We start from the raw sequence: 18919 nt of genomic DNA, 5'->3' as shown, positions 1-18919 counted from the left end.
GGGGATTTTTTTGGAAGTTGTATTTAGAAAGCTGACTCTGACATTTTAACTATAGAAAAAAAATGGTGATAAATCTGTTATATTTGTCACCTTACCAAAACCAAGAAAGGTAGGAAATGGAACAGCTGGTGGATATTTCTATTCTAAACTGTCAAACAGAGTGAGCATGAAGAGAAATCTGTTGATGCTGATGCTTTTGCTCTAACCCTCTAGGCAGGGGTGACTCTGGCAGAGAATCACTCCCGAGTACCACTTTCAGGTAGAAGTTCTAATAAGTGCCCACGTCCAAAATGCTTGGAGAATTGTAAGAACTTTCTCCAGAAGAAGCTTATTTTTTCATAGGCAGTACCTACTTTGAATTAACGATTAAAGTCCCTATGGTATGGTACCAAAATTAATGGAAGAGATAACACACCCTTATTATATTCTCTATCCAGAGTAAGCAATTCCAGAAACAAGAACCAAAATGACTGATCAAAAGTAGCCACCTCATGGTGTTTATACATCACATTTTAAACTAGATTTCATACAGCTTTCACAAATATAACTTGAAAAGGGACCATTCCTGGGTTAAACAAAATTAAGCCAAATAGTGCCTGCTTTTGGAGTTGACGGGAATTATGAGAAAACAATCAAAGTTTCACTTATTATTTATTCCCTGAGAGCAGAGAGATGAAAAATATTTTCTCAACTATGGTGGGTTGAATTTCCTGTTATTTTTGTTTCTCCCCAAATCAGTTAACTATTCTGCTCACATGATATATGTTTTCTCCCCAGAGTATTCGATTTTTAATTTTTATACTTAATACACTTTTAAAATCTGTTCAAGTGTCCTAAAGGAAGCCATTAACTTGACGAATTGATTTGTGATCTTTTTATATTTTGTAGGTTTTGTACGGTTCTTTCACGAACACTAAGAAGCTCTTTAACAAGTTAAGTTTCTCAGTATATTTTAGGGTATCATTTCCTCCTTAGATAAATGTGCTGATTTGCTTAGCACTGCTTCAGGAAGCACACAAAGCAATTTGAAAAATATGCAAACATTGTGTTGGGTTTTTTTTAACACTGGAGGAAAAACTAAAATGTGTCCTACTTGAGCATACTGCCCTTTTTATTTCTGAAGGAAAAAAAAATCTCAGATCCCTATGAAAATGCCAGATAAATAACTGAGTATAATTGAAAACTTCCAAAGGAAAAAAAGTGATTTCCAGTCAATCTTCAATGGAAACCGCAGGAGAATTTTCTAATACAACAAAAATAGCGATCAGAATAGCTGGCAACTCTCTCTTTTGGTTACATTAAATATATTTAAATGACCATGGGCAGTTATAAACAATAGTAATTCCCTCAGGTACCTATCTCATCCTGCTGTTGGTTCTTCCCTCCAAACACATGAAGAGACCAAATGTTATCGCCGAAGGAAATATATGACTAAACTAAGCACTATTAATCTTTTAAACCCAAGTGTTCTCTTTTGAATATGTTTCTTAACGTCTGTTGGTTTATATAATTCTTATGGTTAAAATTCCCCCGGCCCTTTTCCCCACAATGATATGGTTACACTCATACATATTTTCACAGCTTTACCGTCTCAACCTTTATAAAGAGATGTAATACCTTGAGTCCATAACTAAAAGTGGGGTAAATTTACTTTCTTCTCCAGAATAGGTTTTTTCATTTGATGTTAAACAGAGCTTACCAAAGAGTATTTTGAGGCTCAATTTCTTCTTTCAAAAATATAAAATAACAAACCTGATCTTCTTCACCAAAGTCTTGCAATTTTGAATGTTTGCAAAGAATTAAGACTAGAAAAGACGGATCTCTAATGTCAACATATAAATCTTGATTTTGTCATGTGTTTTTTCCCCTACAGATATGGTGTCAAAGCAAAAATTGTGACTGAAAAAGTTAAACAGACAAAGAATGCTTTATTCAAGGTTATTGTAATAGATGAAAGAGGCCAGATTTAAATGTGAACTCAATTGCACTGAAACAAAGGGTAGCAAAGTTTTTAAAGGCTGAGGTGAGAGGGAGCTCATAGGCCATCTGTGTTTGTTTGCTAATTGGCCTTACCCAAAGAAAAAGGAAAGTTTTCTTACCTTTTCAACAGGAGGTAGTTTTACCAATTTGTAGCAAGACACCCATCAAAGTTAGGCCGTACTGTCAAACGGAGACTGGGAAAAGGGGGTGCTATTTCCTTTGATGACATTTCAAAGAGATATTGCCCAGATCCTTGGGCAATATTCCTGAGTTGTAAAACTGGCAGAGAAAACACAATTACAAGATTTTTAAAGTAAATGCTCTAAGAAAAGGGAGTTCAGAGCCCTAGAGTCAGGAAGAAGCCTACTTACAGTTTAGTCAAGCTGAGGGACCATTAAGGTAATCCTGATCAATGGTTATGAAAATATATTTATAAGGGCTTCCCTGGTGGCGCAGTGGTTGAGAGTCCACCTGCCGATGCAGGGGACAAGGGTTCGTGTCCTGGTCTGGGAAGATCCCACATGCCGCGGAGCGGCTGGGCCCGTGAGCCATGGCCGCTAAGCCTGTGCGTCCGGAGCCTGTGCTCCGCAACGGGAGAGGCCACAACAGTGAGAGGCCCACGTCCTGCAAAAAATAATAATAATAAAATAATAATAGGGCACAAAATGAAGCAAAATGGCTTTGAAATTCAGCTCTTTAATTAAAAACAAATGTTATCTTGCTACCATCCAAGAGAATTGAAATATAGCATACAACGTATCTTGCCTAGTGATGATCCCTAGTAGGGATGAGAACAAAGAGTTTAACTAACTACAAACAGCAACAGCTCCTAAAAATAAAATTTATATTCAAAGTATCATAAGAAAAGATACTTTAAAATACCATTCTAAAGCCTAGCACCATGGTTATAATACCTTAAAACTAGATTGCCTGGGTTCAGATCTCAACTCAGCTACTTAGTTATGTGATCTTGAGCAGTATCTGCCTCAAATTCCTAAATAAACCTGAAGAAGAATAACTCATCACTGGAGAGTTGGTAGGGCTGAATTAATAAATGCAAAGCATGCAGAACAGTGGCTGATATGTAAAAGTATATTAGGTGAATGACCTTTCATTCTTTTACTCAAAGAAGATTTGCAACTACTATTGTATAGCAGGGCTCGTCTCATCTTTAGCATCATAGAATTCTGAGTCAGATTTTTCAGGATGGTGATCAATATCTTCAACCCCTTTCTCTTACTCTCACTAGGTGTCACTGGATTATTCATACATCCTTAGGACAGAAGTCATCAATGATTTGATGATGGATAAAATCATCAATATCTCTGAACTGAGTTCAGCATACTGAATGATAAGACCATAACTGACAGAGTAATAAAAACAAGCCTCATATTGCTGACATAGGATCTGGAACAACAGCACTAGGTGAGATTTTGAAAGTGTCGAGATACCAACAGCTTATCACAGACTCACCATTATGAGATGTCCCAAGAGTATTAAATGGATTCCTACCAAAAAATAAAAAAAATCCTAATGCCTCTCACTTCTCCCTAATTATTTCCCAAACTTCCAGCGTGAATAAAAAAGTAGTGTAGAATAAAAAACACTATAACAGCTACAGTAATCAAGACAGTATGGTCCTGGCACAAAAACAGAAATATAGATCAATGGAACAGGATAGAAAGCTCAGAGATAAACCCACGCACATATGGTCACCTTATCTTTGATAAAGGAGGCAAGAATATACAGTGAAGAAAAGACAGACTCTTCAATAAGTGGTGCTGGGAAAACTGGACAGCTACATGTAAAAGAATGGAATTAGAACACTCCCTAACACCATACACAAAAATAAATTCCAAATGGATTAAAGACCTAAATGTAAGGCCAGACACTATCAAACTCTTAGAGGAAAACATAGGCAGAACACTCTATGACATAAATCACAGCAAGATCCTTTAGACCCACCTCCTAGAGAAATGGAAATAAAAACAAAAAGAAACAAATGGGACCTAATGAAACTTAAAAGCTTTTGCACAGCAAAGGAAACCATAAACAAGACCAAAAGACAACCCTCAGAATGGGAGAAAATATTTGCTAATGAAGCAACTGACAAAGGATTAATCTCCAAAATTTACAAGCAGCTCGTGCAGCTCAATAACAAAAAAACAAACAACCCAGTCCAAAAATGTGCAGAAGACCTAAATAGACATTTCTCCAAAGAAGATACACAGATTGCCAACAAACACATGAAAGAATGCTCAACATCATTAATCATTAGAGAAATGGAAATCAAAACTACAATGAGGTATCACCTCACACCAGTCAGAATGGCCATCATCAAAAAATCTGGAAACAATAAATGCTGGAGAGGGTGTGGAGAAAAGGGAACACTCTTGCACTGTTGGTGGGAATGTAAATTGATACAGCCATTATGGAGAACAGTATGGAGGTTCCTTAAAAAAACTAAAAATAGAACTACCATACGACCCAGCAATCCCACTACTGGGCATATACCCTGAGAAAACCATAATTCAAAAAGAGTCATGTACCAAAATGTTCATTGCAGCTCTATTTACAATAGCCAGGACGTGGAAGCAACCTAAGTGTCCATCAACAGGTGAATGGATAAAGAAGATGTGGCACATATATACAATGGAACATTATTCAGCCATAAACAGAAACGAAATTGAGTTATTTGTAGTGAGGTGGATGGACCTAGAGTCTGTCATACAGAGTGAAGTAAGTCAGAAAGAGAAAAACAAATACTGTATGCTAACACATATATATGGAATCTAAGAAAAAAAAAAAGGTCATGAAGAACCTAGGGGTAAGACAGAAATAAAGACACAGACCTACTACAGAATGGTCTTGAGGACACGGGGAGGGGGAAGGGTAAGCTGTGACGACGTGAGAGAGTGGCATGGACATATATACACTACCAAACGTAAAATAGATAGCTAGTGGGAAGCAGCCGCATAGCACAGGGACATCAGCTATGTGGTTTCTGACCACCTAGAGGGGTGGGATAGGGAGGGTGGGAGGGAGGGAGACACAAGAGGGAAGAGATATAGTATCAGTATATGTATAACTGATTCACTTTGCTATAAAGCAGAAACTAGCGCACCATTGTAAAGCAATTATACTCCAATAATGATGTTAAAAAAAAACCCAAAACACTAACTTTTAGAGATCAAATCCCAGTTCTGTTGGTTCTGTTGATTGCTGTGTACCTCTTGAGTAATTGCCTAATCTTTCTGAACATTAGTTTGATCATGCCTGTTTTTAATAAGAAGTCTTAAATAGTAATACATTTAAAAACATTTAGCATAATGATTTGTGTTAGATAAATGGTATTTTCCCTTCTGCTAAGTTCTCCTTTCCCCTTGCATCCTTATGTAAACTCTTCAAAACAAGTTCATTCATTCATTCACACATTCATATAAAGTTCTGGGAATACAAGGGGAAACGCCGTGGGAGGCACTCCTTTACAGCAATTGTGCAGCCAAGTAGGGATGCATACAAGTGAATAGGGGAGTAAAAGTGAATGCGATAAATGCCACAGAGAAGGAGATAACGTTGTTCTCTGGAGGAACCTAATGCCTAACCCAGACTTGGACGATCAGGAGAGACTTAAAAGAGACAGTGAAATCCTAACTGAGGTGATCTTTTAAATAAAAACAAAATAATATTGCTGGATCATATGGTTAGGGAGGAAGCGGTGGGGATAAGGCTAAAGAAGTAGACATGGTCCAGAGCAGGAAGAGATTTTTAAGCTGTTGTTAAAAGAGTTGGGCTATTATCTTATAGGTAATGAGCCAATGATGTTAAGCTAAGGAGTGAAATGAGCAGCTCTAATACAGAGAGTGAGCTAACAGGGAAGAGATGAGTTAGAATCACTGGTAGTAATTGAAGCTGGAGTTTAAGGTTGTCGGAACTAGGCTACTGGAAGTAGAGTGTGAAGAAGTAGATGAATTAAAGATGTGTAAGAGATGCAGTCAAGATGAACAAAGATGGAGAATCAAGGACAACAACTAAGTTTCTAGTTTGGGCAACCAAGTGGAATCATACTCTAAGATGGGAAACAATGCAGAAAAAACATGAAGTTGAGAGAGGCAAGTACAAAGAGTCCATCTTTTGACATATTAAATTTTAGGTGTATGTGGTCACCTAGGTGATAATATTTGGCAAGACTATGAAAATATACTCCCAGAGTTCGATGCCATGATATAGATAAATCTTTGAATTGAGCAGTAGATGGAATTATCTAAGGTCAAACTACAGAGTAAGAAGACATATGGACATAGGACGAAATGCTAAAGAGCTCCAATATTAAAGACATAAGTAAAGAAAAAAGCCTTACAGATGGTTGGGAAACAGTGGGCAAAGTGGTAGGAGAAATGTTGCACACTTATGCTATCAGAGAAGTTAAGGAAACAGCATTTCACACAGACCTAAAGACAAACACTTAAGGAAATCAATTTTTAATTTTTTCCAGCTTTATTGAGATATAATTGACATATAATACTCTATGTTTAAGATGTACAATGTCCTGATTTGATACAGACATATTGTGCAGTGATTACCACAATAAGGTGAGTTAACACACCCGTCACAACACACAACTACCATTTTTGGTGTGTAGTGAGAGTTATCTAATACATATATAATATTTTATTTTTTTAACATCTTTATTGGAGTATAATTGTTTTACAATGGTGCGCTAGTTTCTGCTTTATAACAAAGTGAATCAGTTATACATATGCATATGTTCCCATATCTCTTCCCTCTTGCGTCTCCCTCCCTTGCACCCTCCCTATCCCACCCCTCTAGGTGGTCACAAACCACCTAGCTGACATATATAATATTTTCTTTATCCATTCATCCATCAACAGACACTTGGTTGTTTCCATGTTTGGCTACTATAAACAATGCTGCAATAAACATGAGGGTGCAGCTATCTATTCAAGACAGCGATTTAATTTCCTTCATATATATACCCATAAGTGGGACTGCTGAATCATACGGCAGTTCTATTTTAATTGATATTGAATTAGGCTAAGCTACTGGAGGTAAAACTCACAAAAATGTGGAGACTTTCTCTGACTATGTCCCTCTAGAGTTTGAACTTTCAGACTCATCAACGCTGAGCCTCTAGCAACTTGTCAATGACAGTTTACGTTTTCCCAACTCAACTCTGGTTTCCATGCAAGTTTCTGCTCATGGGTTTCTGCTCCAGTAAGTTGTGATCCTCTGTATTTGCCTGTCTCTCTCTTCAATTTGGGGGTCAGCAGTTTGCCTCGTGACCTCACTTCTCTTTAAGAAGAGAGAAAAACGTCTTAAAGACTTTTATTAAGAAAAGTTGATTTTTCAGTTTGTTCAGCCTTTGTTTGTTAGGATGGGGTGTTGACATCCAAGCTCCTTACATGCCAAAAGTCGAAAGACAGTTTTTAAAATACCCAAAGTTATAAAATGGAAAACTAAAAGACAAAGCAATAAATAACAGAAGACAAAAACAATAACCAAACTACAGCTACTAAATCTGATTCCTCAGTTGCTTCTGATGAGTAGCCTTTTCCTGTCCTAACTCATCCCTGGAAAAACTATTAGCCCTTTAGTTTTTGTTTATACAGTGTTGTTAAAATTTCTTCTAACCCTGGGTAGATTCATTACAAGCATAGGTACATTTCTAAAGTGTGCAAATGTGAAGCCATAAGCTAGTAGGGTTAATCCAACAAGCCCAACGGAGATAAATTCCTAATCTGTTAAAATATTATGAAAATACAGTCATTGTAAACACAGTAAATTATTTGAGGAGACAAAATTCTGTAAGAGCTTGCATGTTTATTTCTATTAGAAAATCCTTGTAGTTAAAATAGTGATGTACAGGCAGAGCAACTGTCTTCAAATCAACCACTTCTTCCTAAAGCCTTTGAAAATCTTTTCAGTTATTTAAAATAGCGCCAATATATTTAGGGTGGGAAGTAGGGGAGGGGAGGGTAACACGTACACAGAAAACTTCCTCTAACACAAGGGTGATAAATTTTATAAATAAGACCTTTTGTTACCTTAATAAATAAGGGTAGACGGATGGGACACACAAGAGATAAAAAAGGATACAGATTGTTTTAAAGAAAAGAATACAGATTTAAGAGCCAAGCAGACCCTGTTTTGAATCTCAGTTCTGCCACTCAGCAGCTACATGACACTGGGCAAGTTTTCTAACCTTTCTAAGTCTCAGTTATCACACTTATAAAATAGAGACCCAAAATGTCCTCTGACAACATTCTACAGATTAAGGATAATATAAATATATGGATTAAAGACAATGTAAATAAAGATAATGAAAACGCTAATGTAAAGCAACTAGCATGATGACTTGCACTCAATAAACAGGAGATTTAAATTATTATGCATGATTTATAAGTACCAGCATATAAATTATAATATCTGTACAAGTACACTGACATATTAAATAAATAATTTCCAGTGCCTTGCCCGTGCTAGGTGGTAGGGATGGGGGCTGAACAAGGCTGACAAGGTCCTCTCTCTAATAATTTAAATTCTAGTGTACTCCCACAAACCTGTGTCTCACCTGCTACTCCCAAGTAACTAAATGCGTTTCTAAATCTAAATATTAGGAACAACTTATTGATTTATTATAAAGACCAACTTGGCATTTATCTAGGAAGTTCTGGAAATCACAGAAGTGTTTCTGGCCACATATTGACAAACCAGATTTGTAGTTTAGAAAGACTATTCTGGTGGTAGTACATAGGAGACCAGCTAAAAGACCTTTTCAACGGTTTGACTGAGAGATGATATGGCCACAGGAAAGAACAAAGTGTTCTAACATAAGAATATGTCAGAAAGGGAATCAGTAGGGCTGGTTTCTCTTTTAGATAATGGGTGACCAGTATTATTACAAACAAAATATAGTGAATATAAAAGAAGGAACTATTTGGAATGGAAATCAGGGGGAAAAAGTTTTGCTAGCTGAATTTCACTTGGTTTTCATTTCACCAAACTGGACAACTTGCTGTTTTCATATTATGCATAATGCGAAATGAGGTCCTTCAAATTCCAGTTCAGATGTTCTATCCTCCATGAAGCTGGCTCAATCCAAAAAGAGTTGAAGACTCCTCCCACTTCTGGGTTTCTTGTATACTCCTTAATTACTGGCTATCTCTCTACACCCTACTACATCATGTATTTATCTGTCTCTACTACTGAATGCTTCCTGGGATCAGGACTAATATTTCATCTACAAGTGTTTATCCAGGAACAGCAAAATGCCAGGCACATAGCAAGCAATCTATAAATAATATTGAATTGAATTTCCTAAGATAGCTTATTACAGATCAAGATCTATGGCATCACAGATATGATCCTTACATAACAAAGTTTATCAGTGCTCTCAAAATAAATACACAGTGAAGTGTCCGTGGAAATTTTTTTGAAAAGATCTCTATCTAAGAGTCAATAAACCTGTTTCAAGCCCTGTATCCTTCAATTGCTAGCTGTGTGATATTGAAAATATTTTTTAACTTTCTGAGTCAGATTTACAATCTAAAAAATAGGTATAATGATACCTGTTAGTTCCATCAAACATGGTTGTATGATTCAAATGAAACAACATCATTAAGAGCAGTCAGTCATCAAGACCACAAAAGGATAAATGCATGAAAGTTTATATTACTTTATAAAGAATAGTTTCTAAAATAATGTTTGGTGATATTTTTATACTTTTTAAAAGATATAATATCTAAATATGTTACTGAATTTTTAGTATATATTTTACAATTAAAATACATAAAAAGGAAACATAATAATAAAATTTGCATGGAACCACATAAGACCCTGAATAGCCAAAACAATCTTGAGAAAGAAGAAAAAAGCTGGAGGTCTCACATTTCCTGATTGCAAAATATTTTACAAAAGTACAGTAATCAAAACAGTATGGCACTGTCATAAAAACAGACATATAGACCAATAAAACAGAACAGAGAGCTCAGAACCAAGCCCGCATGTGTACAGTCAGCTGATCTTTAACAAGTGTGCCAAAAATACACACTGGAGAAGTGACAGTCTCTTCAACAAATGATCTTGAGAAAATTGGATATCTACACACCAAAGAATGTAATTGGACCTTTAAATTACATCATACACAAAATTCAATACCAAACAGATCTGGGCTTCCCTGGTGGCGCAGTGGTTGAGAGTCCGCCTGCCGATGCAAGGGACACGGGTTTGTGCCCCGGTCCAGGAAGATCCCACATGCTGCAGAGCGGCGGGGCCCGTGAGCCATGGCCACTGAACCTGTGCGTACGGAGCCTATGCTCCGCAATGGGAGAGGCCACAACAGTGAGAGGCCCGAGTATCACAAGAAAACAAACAAACAAACAAACAAAAAACAGATCTAATACTTAAATTTAAGACCCAAACTGTAGAACTCCTAGAAGAAAGCATAGAAATGAATCTTCATGACATTGGTCTTGGCAATAATTTCATGGATATGACACCAAAAGCATAGGTAAAGAAAGCAAAGCTAGGCAAGTAGGACTAAATCAAAGTAAAATTCTTCTGTGATGGCAAAGAAAACCAGAGAGTAAAAGAATGAGAGAAAATATTTTCATACCATATATATATGGTAAAGGGTTAATATCCAAAAAATATATAGAACCACTACTACTCCCTAGCAAAACAAAACAAGACAATAACAAAAATAACATTTACAAACAGCTCATGCAGCTCAATATCAAAAAAAACCCAATAAAAAAATAAGCAGAAGACTTAAAGAGACATTTCTCCAAAGAAGACATACAGATGGCCAAGAGGCACATGAAAAGATGCTCAACATCACTAATTATTAGAGAAATGAAAATCAAAACTACAATGAGATATCACCTTATACCTGTCAGAAGGGCCATCATCAAAAAATCTGCAAAAAATAAATTCTGCAGAGGGTGTGGAGAAGAGGGAACCTTCCTACACTGTTGGTGGGAATGTAAATTGGTATAGCCACTATGGAGAAAGTATGGTTTTTCCTTGAAAAACTAAAAATAGAGCTACCATATGATCCAACAATCCCACTCTTGTGCATGTATCTGGAAAAAAAACATTGTTCAAAGGATACATGCAGCCCAATGTTTATTGCAGCACTGTTTTCAATAACCAAGACATGGAAGCAACCTAAATGTCCATCAACAGATGAATGGACAAAGAAGATGTGGTAGGTATATACAATGGAATATTACTCAGTGGTAAAAAAAGAATGAAATAATGCCATTTGCAGCAACATGGCTGGACCTGGAGATTTTCACACTAAGTGAAGTAAGTCAGACAGAGAAAGACAAACATCATATGATATCGCTTATATGTGGAATCTTAAAAAAATGATACGAATGAACTTATTTATAAAACCAAAACAGACTCACATAATTTTGTTAGAGAACAAAATTATGGTTACTGGGGGGAAGGGTGGTGGGAGGGATAAATTGGGAGTTTAGGATTGACATGTACACACTGTTATATTTAAAATAAAATGCCTTTCCATGGAAAAAAAATTAATAAAATAAATAAAAGAAATGAACTAAAGACTTGAATAGTCATTTCTCCAATGAAGACATACAAATGGACAACTGGTATATGAAAACATGCTTTATGTCACTAATTATCAGAAAAATGCATATCAAAACCATAATGAGGTATAATCACACAGGTGTTAGGATGGCTACTATAAAAAAAAAGTCAATAGTGTTAGTGAGGATGTAGAGAAATTGGAACACTTGTAACACTGTTGCTAGGAATGTAAAAACGGTGCAGCTGCTACATTAAGCAGTGTGGAGGTTCCTCAAAAATTAACATGATTCTGCAATCACACTTCTGGATATATACACAAAATAACTGAAATCAGGATCTCAAAAAGGTATCTGTACTCCTGTGTTCACTGCAGCACTATTCACAATAGCCAAGACATGGAAACGATATAAATGTTCATCCACAAATGAATGGATAAAGAAAATACTATATTTACAATGTAAATTATTCATCATTAAAAAAGAAGGAAATTATTAAACATGCAACAACATGAATTAACCTTGAAGTCATTATCGTAAGTGAAATAAGCCAGTCACAGAAGGGCAAATACTACATGATTTCACTTACATGAGTTACTTAAAATAGTCAGACTCATAGAATCAGAGAATAGAATGGTAGATGCCTAGGGCTGGGGGAAGTGGAAAATGAGGAGTTGCTAATCAAAGGTATAAAGTCTCAATTATGCAAGATGAGTAAGTTCTAAAGATCTGCTGTACATCATGCCTATGGTTAAGGATACTGTACTGTATACCTAAAAATGCCTTAGGAGGATGAATCTCATTTTAGGTATTCTTACCACAATAAAATAAAATCTTTAAAAGTTGCCTCATGGATTATTTAAATTATGCCTTCAAACATTTGGAATTTGACAATTTCAGAGATCATGTGCTTGATGCTTTCCCTTGAAGTAACTCAATAAAAATATTAACATGATAACTTTTCTATTAAAGAACATAATATCTTTCATTAATATATTAATGGATATTTGCAGTCATTGCTAAAGGCAAGTACAAATATTGTTTTTTCGGTTTTTGTGTTTTTACTATACAGTGTTTTGATTAAACATTTACTCAGTTCTTAAAAAAAAATAATAAAAAGAGGGCTTCCCTGGTGGCGCAGTGGTTGAGAGTCCGCCTGCCGATGCAGGGGACACGGGCTGTGCCCCGGTCTGGGAAGATCCCACATGCCGCGGAGCGGCTGGGCCCGTGAGCCATGGCCGCTGAGCCTGCGCGTCCGGAGCGTGTGCTCCGCAACGGGAGAGGCCACAAGAGTGAGAGGCCCGCATACTGCAAAAAATAAAAAATAAAAAAATAAAAAGAGATGTAGAATAAGTGTATAATCCTGCCCATTTCCCATGGCACTGTTGAATGAGTACAGTCAATTTGTCTTTGTGACCCCAATATTTTTTTAGTTCTCACTGACCATTCCTTGCTGTTGACATTTGATTTCTGTACAACTTTTAATGCTACCAGTTAAGCAAGGTGGTAGTGTAAAGAGAATGTGCTTTGGATCTTACCTCCACCTATGATTAGTTACAGGACCTTACCCAAATGGAATGATTTCAAACTCAAAATATGGCACATAGAACCCTGCAATAAAAGTTGGCTAAACACATGAATCAAGATCTTCCTTCCTCCCTCCCTTCCTCCCTCCCTTTCTTCCTTCCTTTAAGAAAGTTCCAGCCTTACGCTGAATAAATAAAAATTAACAGTCTTGTTTATTAAAAAGAAAGAAAGAAAAAAGTCTCCGCAATTTCTAATCCTCACTGAAACAAGAACTCATATTGGATGTTTCATATTATGTTATATAAAACAATTTAATTTTATCATCAAAATGTAAGAATGAAAGCTATTAGCAAATCTGATTAAAATAACGGTGTAGCATACTTGATTATGTTTGCTCATTACTTTTCTTTATATTTTTTCTTGTTATGTCATGAAATGAAATAGTCACAAGACCTGCATATGAAAGCTGCACATTTAAAAGGTCACGATTTCCTAAAACACCTTCAGTAAACATTCTTAAGGTAGTAAATCGTTCTTCCACTTTTTAGAGATTTAAAAGGACAGGTTTAGAGGAAAAATAACCATAGTGATGAATTCCCTTAAGAGAGACAAAGTGGTTGGAATTTGTTATAAAATTTGATTGAAAATAAGCTTCAAGAGATTAGTTTTAACCTATAAATGCAGAGTTTCTAATTCCACTTTCATATCTCTAAGAAAAAAAATTCTGTTAGAGCATTACTTTTACTTTTACAGTGTGCATAGGGTCCACAAGTAATAATTTTTCCAAGTATTTTTGACATGGAAGATAAAATCCTGCCTTTGATATTAAAAAATATTATCAAGCAGATAATGCTGCTCATCTAAATTGAAGGATTATCACTATTAAATTGAACATGTATAGTTCTGTAAGGGATCTATAATCCCCAATTTTTGGAACAATGATTTTTATCTTTATTTCCCTGTCAAGCATCTATGATTCAGATTAACTTGACAGTTTTATAAGACATGATAATTCTGTCCAACTGAATCCAATAGGGCAGGGATTTTTTTTCCTAGCAAACAGCCATAACAGTATTACAAATATCATTGCAATATTCAGCTATCCCATTAACGATATTATTTTGTTTCTACATGACTAGATTCAAACATACCCCTCTATGTATTTTTAAATGGTAATAATCTCCAATAACCAAATAAATACTACCTGTAAATAACTCTTCCTATCCTTAGTTTTCATTTGGCCAAGGGTGTAAACTAGTCTTTTAGTGCACAATAGCATGCAGCTGTTAAAATCAAAGACCACATGAAAATGTAGGCTGACAAGTTACGGCTTAACTGTGGAGTCATGTCAAACCATGAAGAAGCAAGTTAGCCATCACAAAGGTAAAGATTTTATTGTTCTTCTGTGATTCTAAGTGACATCAACAGACTTTTCCATGTGCTACTTATTCTCTTCCTTATCACAAATTTTACTCACTTTAGGAGAAGAAAGAAATGTCTCGAAGAAGAAATTTTTTGTTTGTTTGTTAAAGACATACAACTGGGCTTCCCTGGTGGCACAGTGGTTGAGAGTCCGTGTGCCGATGCAGGGCACACGGGTTCGTGCCCCGGTCCGGGAGGATCCTACATGCCGCAGAGCGGCTGGGCCCATGAGCCATGGCCACTGAGCCTGCGCGTCCAGAGCCTGTGCTCCGCAAGGGGAGAGGCCGCAACAGTGAGAGGCCCGTGTTCCGCAAAAGAAAAAAAAAAAAAAGATATACAACTGATTAAGGAAAGACTGGCTTTTTTTTTTTTTTTTTTTAAGTTCTTTCCCCTGAATAAGACGTGGCTGTCCAGGAAGCTTCATGGATACTAACTGAAAGGCAGCCAGGGCAGGGCAGGTGAGGTCAGGTCTTTGGCTGAAGAGCTGATATAAGTCCAACAGATGACTTCATATTGGATAGACGTGGGGGATGACTTGGTCCTACAATGGCTACTATTTATCTTGAAAATTGTACATCAGCCAGAGTTATGGACACAAAAGGTGAAAGGGTATTGAGAGTCTAACAGGGGCAGGCAGGACTCAAGTTGAAATGGCACCTGCTAAAGGGCCACCACAGTTCTAATGGGGAAAAAGGCAGTGGGTGAGAGTGCAGGCTTTCAGGTAACTGTGGGTATGTGGCTTTGCTTTACTTCACTTTGCTTTCTTTCTCTCTTAGATACTAAGACAGAGGCAGAGAGTTTAGGCTTGTTTAGTAAAAATAAAAACCTACCAGACAGCAGATAGAGGTGCCACATCCAGTAAGATAACTGTTTCTAGAAACTTAGGATAACCTGTTAATTTTGTTTGTTTTTGTTGGAAAAAAGGGCATATTTTAAATTTACTTACTACTGTTATTACATTTTTTGAGAGTCTATCATAATGCTACATGTTTTTGTTTTTTGCGGTACGCAGGCCTCTCACTGCTGTGGCCTCTCCCACTGCGGAGCACAGGCTCCGGACGCGCAGGCTCAGCGGCCATGGCTCACGGGCCCAGCCGCTCTGCGGCATGTGGGAACTTCCCGGACCGGGGCACGAACCCGTGTCCCCTGCATCGGCAGGCGGACTCTCAATCACTGCACCACCAAGGAAGCCCGTATAACGTCTACATGTTTTTAAACAATCCACAAGATATTTAGAAATGTATTTTGGAATGAAATGAAATTTTATGTAGCTATTAATTTCATTAGGGAAATTGGGAGCATTTTGTTCCTATTTTGACACAATGGATACAACCAGGACTGAATGATTATAAGTTAGTGGAAGTAAAAAAAAAAAAAAAACAATTATTTTATTAACATATTTGGCAGAGGTTCATTAATCATTATCACTCTTAAGTAGTTAATTTATAATGAAAGCTTTTTTTATTTCAAATGTTCTCCAATTAGGTAAAAAGGAATAAGTTTACACAAGGCAACTCTATCATTTATAGAATAATGAATCTGGTATCTTTGAATCTCATTCGCCAATCAGTGGTAAGGTAAACAAATATGACAAGGAAATGTTCTAGTAAGGTGACTAACATTGATAAAATGTGTTGCATTTTGGTCACAGAAAGACATCAAAAAAAATCTTCCTTATAAACTTTTATATACCCATTTAAAAAGAAATTATAGTAAGCTTATTTAGGTGAAAAGAAATTCCAGTAATAACAGAAAGCAAGCAAAAATTTACAAATTCTCAAAATATCAAACTGAAATCAGTGTAATAAATGAAAAATAAGTCTATCAAAGCAAAGCCACAATAAATGTTAATATTTGGTTATTAAAAAAAAATCCAGTGTACTATGTTTTCTCTCAGATTGGCAAAGATGAAAAAGAACATTAATGTCTGGGATTAACAGACTGTGAGAATATAAGAACACGTATATATCATTGGTAAACAAACTTTACTGTGGGTAAATTTGGAAATATGGATCAAAATCTTTAAAAAGTTCTCTGCTTACTCTTTCTCCAAAAAAGTCTACTTCTAAGAATTTACCCTAACAGTGGAAAAGCAGAGGTTTTCTCTCCAGTTTTATGATAGAAAAAAAATCCAACAACAGAGATACAGCTAAAGAATTTATGGTACTTCAATTTTTATTAAACACATTCTTTTATGTGTTAAGAGCTAAACATATATTCATATAACAGATTACTGGCCGCTTAAAATAATGATATAAGTGAAAATGAGGATTCCAAAACCTTACATACTGAGTAACACATATGCAATACCTATATATGCACACATATATATACATCTACATATATGTTAACTGTCTTCAGGTCGTAGAATCCAGATTATTTTATTCTTCTTATGACTTTTCTATGTTTTTCTAGTTTTTTGCAGAGATCATATATTATTGTTGAAATATGGAAGGGGAAAATGAAGATGAGTACAGCTCCAATTGATAACTGACTAATTCTACTATGTAAATTAGACCAGCACTCATACCATATATATGTCTAATAGTTAAGGTTAATGCCTCTGACTACCAGATGGCCTGGGTTCCAGTCCCAGTGCTATGAGTTACTAGCTGTGTAACTTAGCCAAGTTACTTAATTTCTCTGGGCCATGGTTTCCTTATCTGTGAAACATTAAGAGTTCCTATCAGGTTTTGGCCAGTTGAGTTAGTGTGCATGAAGAACAGTGAACCATACCTGGCTCACAGTAAACACCACGAGTTAAAAATTATTATTCCACTTGAACGTAGGTACTATGAAGGCAAATGTTTTCATCTACTTTGTTCACTGATGGATTACCAGAACATAGTAAAGTGCCTGGAAAATAACAGGCAATAAATACATGATGAATGAAAATAGGCAGGAAAGACAAAGGGAAGAAAGAAAGACTCTCTCCTTTATTTTAATAAGAATAATAATTCACATATAATAACATGGCAGGAATATTATTAATAATGATTATGTATACTCAAGTGTATTTGAATACCTTTTATCTAATTCAGTTCTTTTTCAAATTAATTAAGAAAAGCATAGATTTTGTAACGTTTAGATGGCAATCTCTATGATTCACTCTCTCTCATGTACACCTGGAGTAAATTTTGACCAGTTGTTGACTTAATTTTAAACTATATTATCGCCTAACTCTAGGTCCACATTTCCCTTTAACTTATATGGAGATCTATTTATTTTAGAGGAGAACCATGCTCTATACGGACACTTAGGGGATTTAAAAAAAATAACATGGTGTGTTCCCTGGACAGGAGAATTTGAAAGGTGTAAAATATTTCATATTTTCCTTAAGGATATGTAAATGCTTTGAAAATGTCATGAAATGATTGTCTTTGCTGGAAAGGCCATGTTCATTATTGATGAATGTTGTGATAGAATGTTATCAGGCTAGTCAGCTTCCTCTTATAGCATTGTCAAAAGAGATTAGTCATCAAATAACAATGACCCTTAAGAAGGCAGCTTCCTAGTGTGAAGATGACAAAGTGAAGATATTTCTGTACCCTTTTCTCAAAAATCGCCTCTAAAACAAAAAGAATAAAACACAGAAACATAAACTCTATCATTGGTAAAAAAAGGAGGCATCTGGGACCCTGAATACAATACATAAGTATGTCTAGAAGGAAGGAAGTATGACTAGAAAGGAGGAAAATCATATCCAATGGCAATGAGGAGAAAACTAATTTGTCACCATAGAACTCTAGATAGATTCAGGAGTGTAGGCCCTATGAGCTCAAGGCAGTGTTGACACTGGAGCTGAAAATAAGGAAGTTTTCTTTATTTTTCTTTTTAGGGACTATATAAGGAGCAGTCCGACCCCCAAATTCTCAATACCAGCCTACTGTGACAGGCAACTTCCCTGTCTGTCAGCCCCTGATGAAAGCAGAGATGTATATTTTGGATAGAGACAGGGTCCAGACTAAAGGATTCCAGGCAGAGGAAAGTAGGAAAGTGAAACTTGTACTTCAAACTAGGAGTTTAAGTGCAATTCTTAAGTGAAACTACCAGTTAGACTTAGGGGTGAAGTAGCTACATAAATTATTTGGAATTATTTACAAGGAAGATTTGTCTATTTTCCATTTTTTAGTTTTTCAATTATTTTTGTCACTATGGCCTCATGGATATTTATTTAATACTTTGGGTTATAATCCAGTACTCCTTTGCTTATTTTATCAAATAGTTCCTGCTTTGGCCATTAGGAGCTCTTTCAGTTGGCTCCTGTATCCCTTTGACATACCCCATCATTGTGGTGGAAGTGTTATTTTAGCTCTTCCTTACTTTCTATCACTGCAAGATGCTCCAGTTTTATCTTGAATATTCTCTGTCTCAGTCCTAGAGTCAGTCATTTCCCTGAGAAGTCTTATTTCCTT

The sequence above is a fragment of the Lagenorhynchus albirostris genome, chromosome 4, assembly GCF_949774975.1.
Source record: "Lagenorhynchus albirostris chromosome 4, mLagAlb1.1, whole genome shotgun sequence".
NCBI classification, from domain to species: Eukaryota; Metazoa; Chordata; class Mammalia; order Artiodactyla; family Delphinidae; genus Lagenorhynchus; species Lagenorhynchus albirostris.
The sequence above is the reverse complement of the archived record's forward strand: the minus strand, read 5'-3'. Positions refer to the sequence as shown.